The sequence below is a fragment of the Antechinus flavipes genome, chromosome 4 (assembly GCF_016432865.1).
Source record: "Antechinus flavipes isolate AdamAnt ecotype Samford, QLD, Australia chromosome 4, AdamAnt_v2, whole genome shotgun sequence".
Taxonomy (NCBI): Eukaryota; Metazoa; Chordata; class Mammalia; order Dasyuromorphia; family Dasyuridae; genus Antechinus; species Antechinus flavipes.
Window position 1 is genome coordinate 198,113,301 of NC_067401.1, and position 15,797 is coordinate 198,129,097.

A 15,797-nucleotide genomic window follows, 5' to 3' on the forward strand; every position below is an offset into this window, starting at 1 on the left:
GAACAAGAGGTCCTGGCTCTCTAGAAAACATCCCTTGAGATGAGCAGGGTTTGTGTTTGTGGTTATTGTTATATTTAAGAGCAGAGCTGTTTCTAGATCTAAAGAAAAAGCCAGTAAAGGGAGAAATATTACAGTTTATCTGTGAGAAAAAGGTAGCTTGTTTGAGTGGGAAGAAACCTGGATTTGGTGTTTAGAGACCCAAGTTGAGAGTTTGAATTGGGTTGGTGCTTCTGGCATTTAATTATGTGACCAAGGCCAGTTTCTCTGAGCCCTTAATCTTCTTATCTGTAAAATGGACTGCTTTTGGATTGTTGAGAGGTTCAATTGAAATAATGGGTATAAAGTACCTGGTCAACTATATGTGTCATTTCTGGCCTGTAAGATTGTGATCTGTGGTGTCTCTAGGAGCAAACTTAGAAGTACCATTGGAGGGGTAATATAGTAAGAAAAGAATATCGGAGAATGATGGGTAAAAGTAAAGAGATTTTGAGATGGGAGAGGGTTGCAGTAAAAATGCTTTCATGGGAAAGCCCAGTTTCAAATAGAAGGGAAAATACAAAAAATATAACAGAAAAGGTGTGTCATAGGATATTGTAGAGGTAAGCAGTAAAGGTAGTTGGATTAGGATAGAACTCTGAACCCGGAGTCAGGAAAACCTGAGTTCAAATACAGCCTCAGACACTTACTAGCTGTATGATCCTGAAAAAGTCACTTAAACTTCCAACTCTTAGTTCCTCATCTGCCAAATGAGCTGAAAAAGGTAATAGCAAATCACTCAAGAAAACCTCAAATGAGGTCACTAAAAGATAACACACGACTGAAATAGGATTAAACAACAAAAGTTGGTTGGAAGGGGGGGACCTAGAATAGAATAAAATTGAGATGAATAAGCTTGATGGCAACAGAACAATTCAGGTACAATGTTAGCAGCAAGTATTAATATAGGGAATAAAAAATTGGGTGAATGGAATCAGAATCTCAGGATTGAAAGGGCTCTTGGAAGCCCTGTGGTTAGAACTCTTGCTTCCAGTTTTAAAAGTATTTAGAATAAATAGGTGAAAGATGAGAAATTGGAGAAACTTTGGAAGACTTAAGCAGATTGCACATTTCATTTTGAATATTTTGTTGTAGTAAATGTATCTTATAGCTTCATCCTGATTAGGAGTTGGGTACTTAAGGCTTCAAAGTTAGGTACTGATTTATTTAATGCAGCATTTCTAGATTAGTTAAAATTGTATGTAAGCAAAAATATTGGACTTGTTTATAGTGAGGATTATTTTCACAAATCATTTCTAATGAGAGGATCCTCTGGGTTTACCCAGTGACGTTTTGTTTTCTGAGTATATTGGAAAGAATTAAAAGGAAGTAGTGAGAAAACAAGTATACATTCTTATCTTGAAAATAATTTAGAATAAGGAAGGAATAAAAGCATTGATAGTATAGAAAACAAAGCATTTAATGATGAAATGTCAGTTTTGAAGATTAAGTAAATCAAACTAATAAAAAAATTCACAAGTGTTAAAACCCATGATTATTCTGTTTCTTCTACACAGGTCCATTTTACCTTGTTTACTCTCTTGGGTAACTTTGTCATCCTTTCTTTGCTCTTCCAAAAAAAGGAGTTTCTTGAATATTTTTGTCCTTAATACAGTATCTACAAAAACAATAAATGTTTCAGAATTTTATTACTTCAAATGTTTGGGGAGGGAAACCACTTATCATTTCCAGTAATATTTTATAAAAAAGAAAATAGCATGAAATGTAGATCAGACAAACCCAAAAGAAAACTTGTTTACTACCTCTCTCCTACCTACAGGATTTTTATTGAAAGCATATGTTTGCAGATAGAGTTGATTCTTAATTCTCCTTTATGGAAGAAAGTGACCAAATCATCCTTAAAATATTCCAGTGAGGTGTTTGGAAGAGCGAAAATGCTATAGATAAAAATTTTCTAGGCACTTTTAATCCCCAGTGGGGAGCATTTAATTTTATTATTATTTTTTTTTATTATTTTAGCTTTTTATTTACAAGATATATGCATGGGTAATTTTTCAGCATTGACACTTGCAAAACTTTTTGTTCCAATTTTCCCCCTCCTTTCTCCCTACTCCTTCCCCCAGATGGCAGGTTGACCAATGACATGTTAAATATGTTGAAGTATATGTTAAATACAATATATGTATATATATATATATATATATATATATATATATATATATATATATATATATATATATATATATTCATATAGTTATTTTGCTGTACAAAAACAATCGGACTTTGAAATAGGGTACTATTAGCCTGTGAAGGAGATCAAAAATGCAGGCAGACAAAAATAGAGAGATTGGGAATTCTATGTAGTGGTTCATACTCATTTCCCAGAGTTCTTTCCCTGGGTGTAGCTGGTTCAATTCATTACTGCTCTATTGGGACTGATTTTGGTTCATCTCATTGTTGAAAAGGGCCAGGTCCTTCAGAATTGATCATCATGATAAAATCCAACATCCATTCCTATTAAAAACACTTGAGAGTATAGGAATAAATGGGCTTTTCCTTAAAATAATCAGTAGCATCTATTTAAAACCATCAGTAAGCATCATATGTAATGGGGACAAATTGCAACCATTCCCAGTAAGATCAGAATTGATCATCATATAGAATTGTTGTTGAAGTATATGCTGATCTCCTGGTCCTGCTCATTTTACTCAGGATCAGTTCATGTAAGTCTATCTAGGCCTTTCTGAAATCTCCCTGTTGGTCATTTCTTACAGAACAATAATATTCCATAATATTCGTATACCACAATTTATTCCGCCATTCTCAAATTAATGAGTATCCACTCAGTTTCCAGTTTCTGGCCACTATAAAGAGAGCTCTGCCACAAACATTCTTGGACATACAGGTTCCTTTCCCTTCTTTAAGATCTCTTTGGAATATAAACCTAGTATAACATTGCTGGATCAAAGGGTATGCACAGTTTGATAACTTTTTGAGCATAGTTCCAAATCAGGGAGCATTTATTTTTGTCATATTTTTCTGAAAAGCTAATTAAGCATTTATTTGGAATATTAGGTACTGTCTATAAAGTAAAGACTTTGTGGAGTAGTTAGTGCTGTAAAGACTACTGAGATCATCTTACAATATAGTCAAACAAGATAAGCACAGTGGGTGAAAATAGCCACCACAAAGACTAAAATGGATGTGAATACTACCAAAATGTTTCAGAAAAATTTATTAATTTTTAGTGATTAATTTTTCACTTGACAATGTTACTTTTGACCATCTTCAGTAACATATTTCATCATAGGACCTGTGACATAGTAGGTGCTTAGTGGGACTTTCAATAGTAGGTTTGATGACAGTGTTCAAAATTGAATTAATTTGAATAATGAAATTTATTGTTGTTTCTATAGGACTTATTTTCTGGTTGCCCATCCTGTTCTTTACAGGTTTTCTCTTTTGGGGAAGTACAGTGCATAGAACACTAGGTCTCAGGTCAGGAAAACTAGAGTTCAGATCTGGCCTCAATCAGCTGTGTGACTCTAGACAAATCACTTGACTTCTGCCTCAAATTTCCTCATATGTAAAATGGTGTAATAATAGCACTTACCTCCCAGGGTTGTTGAAAAGATCAAATGAGATAATTTTAAGCACTTACTATAGTGGCTAGAACATAATAAGCTCTATATAAATGGTGATGATGGTAAGGGTTATATTATAACTTGTCCTTGGTAGGTTCTTCCTTAAGTCTTGAGCCTTGTGTTGGGCTTCAATGGCTAGAAATCTTCATTTACGTTTCACAAACCTAGACCTCTCTTCTGGAAAACTAGCATTGTTACCATTGGACTAAATTAGATTTTGTTCTTTTTCACTGATGTTGATATTCAGGACAAGTGTATGAGAAACATGTTAAATTCCTGAGCTTTTCAGAAATAAAAACTGTTTTCTCTCTTTTGGGTGAACATTTAGATAGACTATCAAATCCAAGGGACCAAATATTTGGCAAGTGGGGGATAGTTTCTTCTAGTAAAGCATTTGGAAAATAGTACCTTAAAAAAAAATCATATAACTTCCTGCTGGGCTGGCACTATGTGAAATATAGTGGTGAGATTTATTTACAGTTTTCTTTGTCTCTTTCTTTTCTCTAATGAAGCTCAAAGCATCTTACTGTTTATCAGAGATAATTATACAACAGATGGAGCTTTTTTGATATATAATAGTCTCAAAGTGGAAAATTCTTTCCCATAATGAAGAATGCCCAAACTTGAAATGTCTCTTTTGATTTTAATTTAAAGGTGTTTTTTAAATACATTTATTTATCTTGTTACTAGTTCTGTAAAGCATACTGCTTTCATTAGAGCCATGTTCTAAGAAGATTGATATTTTGCAGTGCAGTGTATGATGATGTACAGCTGCATGCTGCATTGAATAGAATGACTGTAATTCAGGGAGAATCAATGTATGAGAGCATTAAGTTAATCTCTGTCAAATTGTAAAAGGACTAACGCATTCAGCAGTGTTTTCTTACAAAAATTATTCAAGATGAAGTATTTCTTTTCCAGTCCCCCTCTTCTATAATGCTAACTGGATTGGAACTTATTTAAATGTTCTAGTTTTCATCGTAAGATCCATATGGTCTTGTTAAGACTTTGATTTAAATTTGGCACATCAAAGCATCTTTCTATAGAGATCTGAAATCAATTTATCATCATACTTTGTCAGAGGTTTATTAGTATTATGATAATTAAATGTACTTTTTTTTAATCATGGGAGGATTTTCAATTTATGAGTCATTTTCACTTTTTTTGTTTGGCATTATTATCTTCATTTCTTGTAAGTATAGATTTGAACATCTCCAAACTAGCATGCAAGGCATGGTAGAGTTTCTGATAGGTGCCAAGTTGATATGATTTTTTAAAAACAAATTAATAAAAGTATTATTTCTGTACACATTAAACTTTATATGTTTGGAGTTAGAGAAGAAAAAGGTTTAGAATATCCAGTTCTCTAGAGTTAGGGCAGTCTGAGGTATAAGATGCCGCATTCTCTTCTATGTGGATGAGGTTATTTCCAAAGAAATCTTATCTGCTGGTCCCACAGGCCAGATAACTATTAATAATAATGGCATTTAGTAAATTATATCTATAGACTGAAATCTTTTCCCTAATATCTCATCCCCTATATCACTTGTCCTAAACCTTTGAGATTTGAATAGCAGGAACATATATTTTATATCTTCATACCAACTTAAAACATTTATAGGGCAACAGGATTTAGAATTGAGGTCATTTGAGGTCATTTAAGCCAGCCTTATCATTTTTAGGTGACAAAACTGAGGTTTAGTGACATGGAGAGTAATTGTCCAAGGTTACAATGGTGGTAGCTAGTAGAGTTGGGATTCAAATTCAGATTCTCTAATTGCAAACGTAATTTTCTTTATACCACAATTCTCTGTTTTGCCACTTACTTGTCTTCCCTTAAATTGGAAAGGAGAAGCATAAGTTTAATCCTAAAAATCCTAACTTTTTTGTCTTACTTAAGAATCATCTATAACTTCCTACTGCCAACAGAACATTTAGACCCTCATTTTGGCATCACAACAACTTGCATAATCTCTTGAGTTAGGCATGCCTATTTCATATTGTTGCCCACCCTGAAAATTCTAGTGAACCTGGCTAATCTTTTTATCATCCCCAGAACAGTCTACTGCTTCTAACCTTTGTTTGTTATTTTCCCCATATCTAAAATGCCTTCTGCTCCACTTTCTGCCTATCTATTCAGATTGTTTCTAAACTTTATTGTCCATCTCAAACTTACCCAATCCATACTGAACTTTCATTTCTCTGAATTTTTAAACTAATGCTTTTCTGTACTACTAATTTTGAAGGGAGAAACAAGCACTTATTAAGAATATTCTATGTGTGAGGCATTGTGCTAATAAAATATTATCTCATTTGATCTAATCACTAATTTTGACTTTTAATTATGCATTATCTTGTGTATATTTTGTTTCTGCAATGAGACTGTAATTTTGTGAATAGAGGCTGTATCTTGTATTTCTTTGATATCTTCTAATTTATTTAGGACTGGATTAAGAGTGGTTTCCTGAGGAGTGACTTTGAGAACCACCTCCAAAACAGATTATTAAAGATATGGTTTGTAATCACTTTGGAGAAGATTCTTGTTAAAAAGTTTAAGAAGACAACATGCCAGACTAACCTCATTTTCTTTTTTGGAAAGAATACCAGACCTGCTGTGGTAATGTATCTAGAAGGCATTTTACATAGCTTTGTGGAAAGATCATAGTATATTTGAGAGGATTCCAAACTGGTTGACTGATGGAATCCAAAGATTACTAGATATTGTTTTGGATTTCTCATCCACCAGTCTTCTCTTGCCTGCATCACCTATATTGATAAAAATAATGTTGTCCCTAAATAGAACAAGAGAGAGCATTATATCTTTTCAGGCTATCAACTCCTTTCTGTTAGATTGCTTTCTATCCTGTTCTCTTCAACATTTTTATCAATAATGTGATTATAGAAATTACATTTATTAGATTAGTTCTCTAAGTTCCTACAGCAGTGTAGGATGTTAGCTAAGGTTTTTAGGGTTCCTAATCTTAATCTGAATTAATAAAATATAATGTCCCAAGCAAAGGCATTTATGGTATTTTATTTTATCCCCATTGTTCCTTGTCTGGCAACCAGTTTTGGACATTATGTTTTAAAAGGGTCAGGAGTTTGTTTAAAGAAGGTAGTTCAAGATGATGAGGGAACTTGAAATCACGTCACATGAAAATGGACAAAAGTAAGTAGGTTTCTATCAAGGAGAAGAAAAGCCTTAGGAAAGGACAGATGATGAATGATATCTCTGAAGCATTTGAAAGATTTTCCTGTAAAAGAGGGATTAAACATGCTTTACTTGGTCCCAGAATGTGAAATGATGGATTAAACAGACTTCACCCAAGCCTATATTAAAAATAATTCCATCTTTCCAGAAGTAGAATAAGCTGTTTTGTGGGAATGTGAATCCCTTTTTATTGGAGATTTTCAAGCAAAAGTCAAATGGCCACTTGTTTGGGCATTTTTTAGGTAGGATTATAACTTGGGTAGGAGCTTAGACTAATTGTATAGTTTTACCTTTGTTCGGTAACTTCTGGTGTTTTGAGACTTCGATTAAAAAACATTTCTTTCTGCATTTTTTATTCAAGTTGCTCTTGATCAAGCAATCTACCTGTGTTCCAGTCATTGGTACTATAGCCCCAACAGTTAAAGAAAATATTCATTTCTGTACTGGAATTTGAGATTGAATATTTGACTTGAAGCAGTTCTTCAGTTTCAGATGACAGAAGTCTGACTTTAAAGTGGCATCTCTTTCTTAGCCTTGCACATGACTGCTTGCCTGGAGCAGCCAGGTGGACAGATCCCAGTTTTAGTTTTTATTTTTATTTTTTTACCATCTAGGTTCCTTCTGAAACAACTAAAGACCAGTTCATTTTTGCTGTAAATGTGCAAAGATGCCCTGCAGAGTATGCAAATATATATGACATGACTTCCCACAAATAGATATCATTATGTGCTAATTTTGAAAGATGTTCTTTGCTTTGCTGTGAAAGTAAAGGTCACAGTGAACAATCATATTTAACACAACTTCAGCCCTTCCTCCTTTCTTCCATATAGTCTGTCTTATTGTTTACTTTTTAGGTAGATGTAGAAACATTCACATAGTGCTTGTTTTAAATAGATTCTAGACTTGAATGATTCAAAGATGTGAGACTGGAAACTAGACTCTAATTGCAGAATTTTGTTTGGTTTTTTAAAGTGTTACCCCTTTTGCTTTACATAGACTCATTTTAATTATGTATAGAAATGTAGTTCCTGGTGACAAGGGTAGTATCATACCAAAAAGGGAATGGGTGTTCCTGGAATTTGTGAGTATGTGTTTCATCATCAAGTCTCTTTAATTTTTTATTAATTATGAAAATGAGTTAAATGGAATTGTTCACTATCTTCCATTCTTTATATATATTTTGGATTGTTTTGGGAGAAGGAGGAGAGGTGTGTGGAGTAATGTAAAAGTTAAAAATCTCTTGTCCTCCTAAATAACCTAATATGTGGTATATTCTAAGATTAGTGCCAAAACAAGGCTCTTGTAGTGATATATCTCTCATTGCTTCCAGCTGATATACAACAGCAATTTTACAGAAGGGATAAAGAAGACAGAAGAGTTTCTTCAGAATTCTTTAAAAAAAAAAAAAAAGAACCTTTCTAATAATGTCTTGGTTCTGAATTGAAAGTAATCTTTTCTATTCTTTTGTGAAGTCTTTCTTGAAGGGCATGCACAAAGCCCCTTTCCATTCAAAAAAAAGGGCACTGCAGTCCTCTCTCAGCAAGAGACAGGACAGGAATTCTGAGGACACTAAAATATTCTGCCTTTGACTAGGTCAGAAGATTAAAAACTCCTTCAGTGTTGAAAGGGTTCTATTGCTGTTGCTATGAAAACCATTTTTGTGTTTCTGAAAAAACCCAAACATGAACATCTTAAGAGAGTTAAGAGAACATTTTAATTTCATTTAATATAAATATCTAAATTGAGCAGAACAGCTATGGAAATTGATGAAGTGACAACCAGATGTTTTACTATTACAAGAAGATTGTCTGAAAACATAATTAGTCCTTTTGCATTCTGACCTTCCAAAATATAACTTTTTTCAGTTTTAGACCACTAGATGGTAGCATGTTTTACATTTCACTTAACCTTCCAGGACTTAATTGTATGTGGGATTTTAGTTTTTATATATTGAAAAATCCTTTGGAATCCTATATATAAAACTTTAATAATCTTAAAATAATTTAGTAATGGAAATACTACTAGTATAGAACAACTGAGCAATGAATTCTTACTGTGGCTGTGTATTTTACCTAGTCAGCATCAGATGAAACATGAAATTGAAGCTATATAAAAAATTGATTTGAAAAGAAAAAAGAATGCCTGGGACCTCTTAGATTCTCATTGAAGCAAGTGTTTGATGTTTTCATTCTTCCTTCCATGAGGAAGTGATGTAGTTATCCTGGTGTGAAATTATGACTTCAGAGTTTGTCCATTTTTCACTTTGGCAGTTTATATGGTGAGAGAAAAAACAGTTTCACTGAGAGAGAGAAAAAGTATCATTGGCTATCTTTGCCAGTTGCAATGACCATTGTCTATCAACCAAGTTATGCAATAGTATGAAAGAATCAAAAAAATTAACTCCTAAATAATCTATGTCAGAAACATGACCAGTCTTTTCTAGTCGTCATTATACTACTCTTTAGAAAAACTTTTTCTCTGTCTCTCTCTCTCTCTCTGTCATACACACACACACACACACACACACACACACACACACGAAAAAACAAAATTAACCAAAAAGGCACTCAAATCAAAGTATTCTCCATCCAAAGATCTTTTTTCTTCTCTTCTTCAGAGCCAGCCTTGAATAAATATTGTTCAGTTTTGTTTTCTATTCTTTTAATTTACGTTGTGTTCATTGAATCAGTTCATTTCCAAATGACAATATGATCCTGGTAATTGCTCTTGATCTCTCAGGTGTTAGTCATACTTGCTATTAGCATTGCAAATGGCTTCCAGAGTGAATTACTAACTGTGGTAATAGCCAAAGAAGGCTCTTGTAGGTCTTTATCCCTTAAAGAATCTTCCCATGTTGGACAAATTGAAAAGATAGCCAATTTTATCTTACAATCCACTACTTATTGTAACTTCTATGGAAATAAGAAGAAATCTGGAAAACTTATTTTCTTCCTCTAGAGAGAGTGAGCTGATTGGGAGGGAGTGATAGTGTTTGCCTAGTGCTTGCGCTCTCACGCTCTCTCTAGCTCGCTCTCTCTCTCTCTCTCTCTCTCTTTCTCTCTCTCTCTCTCTCTTGCTCTCTAAATGCACACATACACACACACTGTATGCAAAGTAATCGCCACAGGACAAGTTTAACCCACTCTGAAGCTACTGAATTGATATAGATCCATTCATGGATTCCAGAATCATGTGGTGAAATGGGATTAGTATTCAAACAAATTCTTAACATTTTATTTAGTCTATATTGAGTAATAATCTTTGCCAGTGGTTTAATTCTGAGTTTTTATCTGATGGAAAAAGAAGGGCTGCTATCTCTGCTGAATTCTTTCTTGGATTCCTCATTATATTTCTCTTCTCTTCTCTTATAAAAGCAAACTTTGAATTAAAGTTTGAGAATATGATTGGAAATAGGAGGAGCAATTTTCCTAAATTATTCCTCATCTCTTGCTTGCTCAGATTTATTTGTTCCTTAATAATTCAGTCAGTATTAAATTCTAAAATTATCAATGCCTTAAAGATTTTTGAAGAAAATGTCATTAATAAAGAAATGATTAAGTGTTTCCTTGATTTTCAAAAAGATGTGTAAAACTCTTTAACAGAACCAGCTAAAAATGAATGGTATCTGTACTAAAAAGATTTTTTTTCCCCAAAAAAACTGTCAAAAACTTTGCTGATTAAATATTTCATCTTCTCTGAGTGCTGGGGAATAGTTGTACCTGCTATACAAATCTCCCTTTAAGAAAATGGTGTTGAAAATGTTTGAAGATACAACAGATTATGATGAAGTAGAATTGACAGGCTACTTACAAGGGATGATGCATTTCTAATTAGTCCACAGTGCCTTTAGTTGGAAATTAATTAGACTCTGTTATGTAAATGTCATGTTAATTAAGCAAGAATATTGAATTGTAATAAATCTGCAAAAGGAATGGCTATTTTGTGTATTAATGTTTTACAGAGTTACAGGAGATCAGCAGTAAAATGTTTGATTATTGAGCTAAAGGCAATTTTTAGCTGACTGACTGCTTGACAATCCGTTTTTCCTAATTGATATTTTTAGTGCAGCCAAGGAGGACCAGTGATACTAGGAGCCAAAAATAACCAAACATTGCAGCTACATTAACAGACTGTGAAGGTTTTTGGTATGCATTTTCAATGTTAAAAGACAATGCTACTTCTGTATGGGATAAGTCTTAGCTTTTATGTAACTAAAACCCTTGCTGGATAGTATATACTGTTGCTATCTGGACCACTTTCTCCTTAAGCATCAATCTCCTTTTAGTTGATGCTAGCAAATCTGTGGTTCTTGATGTAGACAGTATAACTGTAGTATGGTATGAATGAAAATTTAAATATCTGCCCATTTTGTCTTGAGATGTGAATGTGGATATTTAATAGAATATATTTACTTAACCTTCCTTTTTTATTACTGGTTGCCATGCACTGAATATGCGGATTTGACCTCTACTGTTATCTTCTTCAGGATTGAAATTAGAACTGTTTGTGCAGGAAAATGCTATCCAATTGCATGTGGTATAAAGATCTATACTTGTTGGGGGAGCACAACAAAAGAATTCAGCATCATAGTTACTGTGTGAAATTGTAAATGGGATCCATAGTGGCACTGCATTATGCATGACAACTTTAATACAAGAACAAAAAGCAATGCTAGATGAGAGTACAGAAGGCATTCAAACTTAACTGGTTATAAACCTCATACACTATGCATTATTTGTAAGCACATTTCAAAGTTTAAATAGTTGAAACTTGATATATCACACAAAAGTAAAATATTTTTAGATAAAATACTTCTTGCCAGATAGTATCTTTCCATTGAATGTCCCCAGAAAGTACAAAAACAGGAAAACAGATCAAGAGTTTCATATGTTTGAGAGAGAAAAAAATGCAAGAAACTATCACAATTGGTTGAGAATTAGCTCAGCTGTGGTTTGGCTGGCCTTACCTTCGCTACCTGCCTTTTTTCTCTTACCTCCCCAGAGATTTATCATAGTGAAGAGAAAAGCTTTTAATGAAAATTTAAGTGAAATAAGATGGTTAAAACCTCAATGGATTTTAATGATATCTGGGAACTAATCTCTACAGTCTTTGTATTTAAATCATGTCTCACATATAATAAATGATTGAAAGTCCTAGAAAAGCATATCCTATTTTTAGAGCCCTAATTCTAGAGGCATAGGGAATCTTAGAAGATTCCTACTTCAACCTTTTCCTTTTATAGATGAAGAAAGCAAAATAAAGTGACTTGATCAAGACCACAATGCTATAAATGAAAGAGCTATATTTTGAACCCAGAATCTTATTCCAGTTGCAGCATTGTTTCCATTTACACCAAACTGACTCCCTAGTCTGGCTAATCTCCTTATAAATAGATCCTCAGCACTATACTCCCTAGCTAGATCAGTTACAAAACTAGGTAAAAATGACTAATGAGTGAATGGAATTTTGGGGAAAGTTGTTTTCATAACAACTTTGATAGACATTTTTTCCAAGTCTTGTTGTGGTTCAAAAAAATCCAGGGATGAGAAAATTTCATTCTCTTATATTAATCATTTCCAACTTAGAACAGCCATTTCATTAGAAATATGTAACCACTTTTCATATTTCTTTATTGTAAATAGTTTGAAAGGCATCCCTTCAATTTTCTTGTCTTACTATTTTTTTAATGATGTTGACTTTATGCTAATTGTTTTAAAAGTAGATAAAATCATAATTTTCTGTAGCAGCTGGATTGATTTGGGAGTGAGGATATCTTTAAAGACAATATATTGTTGATAAATTCACTGCTCCTGCTCCCTAGAGAATCCTGTTTTCATTTTGAATTATGGGGCACTTCATAATAATGGTGAACTGAACTGGACTGGACTTAATGACAATCTTTCTGTTTATAATATTAACCAATTATCAACGTTGGGTTGTATTGTTACTGTCAGTTACACTTGCTATCATTTTGTCTTAGCTCAACTGTGGTTTTATTTGTACTTTAATAGAGTGAATACATTGAATTTGGATTGTTAGTTTAACAAGGTCTCTAGAGAACTCTTTCATGATGATGCATCTTGAAATGTGCTAGGTAGCCTCAAAGTTAATTATTTGCCAACCTACAGAAATCCAGTGTATAGGAGAGGGAGAAAAAAATAGTGGTAAATACTCTCACTCCAAATTAGATGAAGAATCTAATAATTATAATTTATAATTATAAACTTTATAGCATTTTAAATTATGAGCAGTTACATAGTACTTTATTCTGGTTAACTCAGTTACATTCTTTCAGCAGTTTTTGTTTTGATTTCATTGAACTTATGCAATTTTATCAGGAAGCTTTGAATAGCTATATAATGTACTAAGACTTTCAGGGACACCCTATATATTATATCTTTTATTTGTCTGAGTTTCATCTCTGCCACAAAATTCTTGAGTGTGGTGAAATTTTTAAAACATTCTCCATTATTTAGAACTATGCTAAGCAAATAATAGGAATCTAATAAATACCAGGTGAATTGAACTGGATATTTTGCTACCATTCTTTTTCTTCCATTCTCTTTTGCTATATCCTGCATCCTCTGAAGGATGCTGCTATGCTGATCCTGATTTGTGAAGTTTCCAGTTGAGGAGATAAAATGTAAGGGTATGATAAGTTCTAAGACTCTTGACTTCTCTCTTCCATGTGCATCGATGGGAGGGCAAAGAAAAGACTTGATTTATAAATAGCATAGTGTCCTTTTCTCCCCTAGCTGATTTGGAATACAGAAATCTGGTGGCAGGAACTATTCTGTTTTTGTTTTTGTATCTCCATTTCCTAGTATAGAGCATAACATATAGGCACTTAATAAATGCTTCTTTTTGGTTGGCACATGCTTCTTTTGCTCTGGCTTTTTCAGATTTACAAATTTTAATCAGTGCTTCTTTATCCTTATTCACTGATTCTGATTCTATCTGTTTAGAAATGTGTTTTGTAAAGAAATATCTTGTTATGGTATACATGCAGGAGTGCCCAGAAAATTGAATCTCAAAAATTCAGGACTCAGAATCAGAACATTTTTGAGCTGGAAATTATTTCATCCATATTTACTACTATCTTTGTTGACAAATAAAGAAATGAAGGCTGAGAGTCTTATCTCAAATTAGAACTGTGTAGCAGTTTTAAAAATATTTAGATCCTTTCCAGTGTTTTACTGGGGAGTGGGAATTAGTTACATAGTATCTTAATTAATATCATGAAGCCATCTGCTGAAAAATGGATCAGGCTAATTTTTGCTTTATAAATCTTAGACCAATGACTTCACTATTCTGGGCTTCATTTTTCTCATTTATAAAATTAGTAGTTTTTTTTTTTTTTAATTGATCTCTAATGGTGCTTTCGGTTCTAAACATTTTCTCATTCTCTGAGTATGAAATTTCCCAGTTAAACACAATATTCTTCACTTTAAGATAGACCTCAACTAGTTTGTTATTCTTGAGAAAATTTCCCTTTTAAACCAAGCCTCATTATTTATAATTGCTTGATGAGAAGGAGAATGACATAGTGGATTGAAAACTGGCGTTTTAAAAACTTAAGTCCTGCTTTTGATACATACTAACCATATGACTGTGGACAAATCATTTAAATTCTCTCAGTCCTCTGGTGACTATCAGACCAAATTTTGATTCTTCATCAATGAAGACTTTCCAAAATGGAAAGATCCTTACATCATTGAAATGATTGGTCTTTACCCTTAAGAGAACTCAGGCCAAAAGGGATAGCAGTTTTAATCATTGTTTAAGAGCAAAAATACTGCTCTTAGATATACTCATTCTTTTCTGGGCTTGAATGTTTTTATGTATGTGTATTATATAAATATATTATTTGATAACATTTTTAATTTTTTTTTTTTTTTTTGCTTTACAATAGATAACTTAAACTAAATGAGTCTAAAACTGAGCTCATTATCTTTCCTCTTCAAACTCACCTCTCTTTCAGATTTCCATATTAATGTCTAGGTTACCATTATCCTTCCAGTTATCCAAGGCTTTCATCTCAACTCCTTAATTTCTCACACACAGCCAGTCTGTTGCTAAGTTTCATCGATTTTACCTTTATAGCATCTCTCCTCTGACATTGCCCTTCTAGTATAGGTCCTCATCATATCATGCTTAGACTATTGAAATAGTTTACTGGTTAGTCTCTGCCTCAAATCTCTACCCATTTCAGTTTATCCTCTACTCAGCTATCAAATTGATCTTTTAAAAGCACTGATTTGACTCTTATCATATTTCATCATCTCTCCCAATCAGTAACCTCTTAGAGACTACTTCCTGTTATCCCCAAGATTAAATATAAAATCTTATTGAGTGTTCAAAGTCTTTTATAACTTGGTCCCTTTCTACCTTTTCAGTCTTCTTAAATGTTCTACTCCTTAACCCCAATAATTCCCCACATATTCTACTATCCATTGACATACTGGTCTCCCTACTGTTCCTCCTGTAAGTCACTCCATCAAACTTTGCATTTTCTTTCTGTCCTCCATGACTGTAATTCTCTTCCCTCCCCATCACTACTTCCTTGACAATTTTCAAGTCCCAGCTAAAATCATACCTTCAACCAGAAAACTTTCTTGATCATCCTTAATGGTAGTTCCTTCTGTTGTTTATCTTCAGTGTGTCCTGTATGTTGTTTATATATACATAGTTTGCATATTTTCTCCACAGTCAGATTGTGAATTTCCTGAGACCTTTGTAAGCTTTGGGGAATACAGCACAGTGCAAGCTTGCCATGTTGTAGTAGTGCCTGGTGTTTATTGACCGACAATACTGAATGCTAACTAAGATGGTATAATATAGACAAAGTATGGGGCTGTTACTTAAGAGCCAAACTAAACTTATATTTTCATAGTTCTTTTAGCACATTTAATGGAAAATTAGGTCACACATATTCCTAGTTATGT

General features: G+C 33.3%; 1 protein-coding gene across 4 annotated transcripts in view; it reads left to right on the top strand.

Moving 5' to 3' along the window:
* ZFAND3 (zinc finger AN1-type containing 3) overlaps window positions 1-15,797 on the top strand; it is a 324,385-nt gene that overhangs the window by 223,936 nt on the left and 84,652 nt on the right. The gene's annotated exons all lie outside the window — the stretch shown is intronic.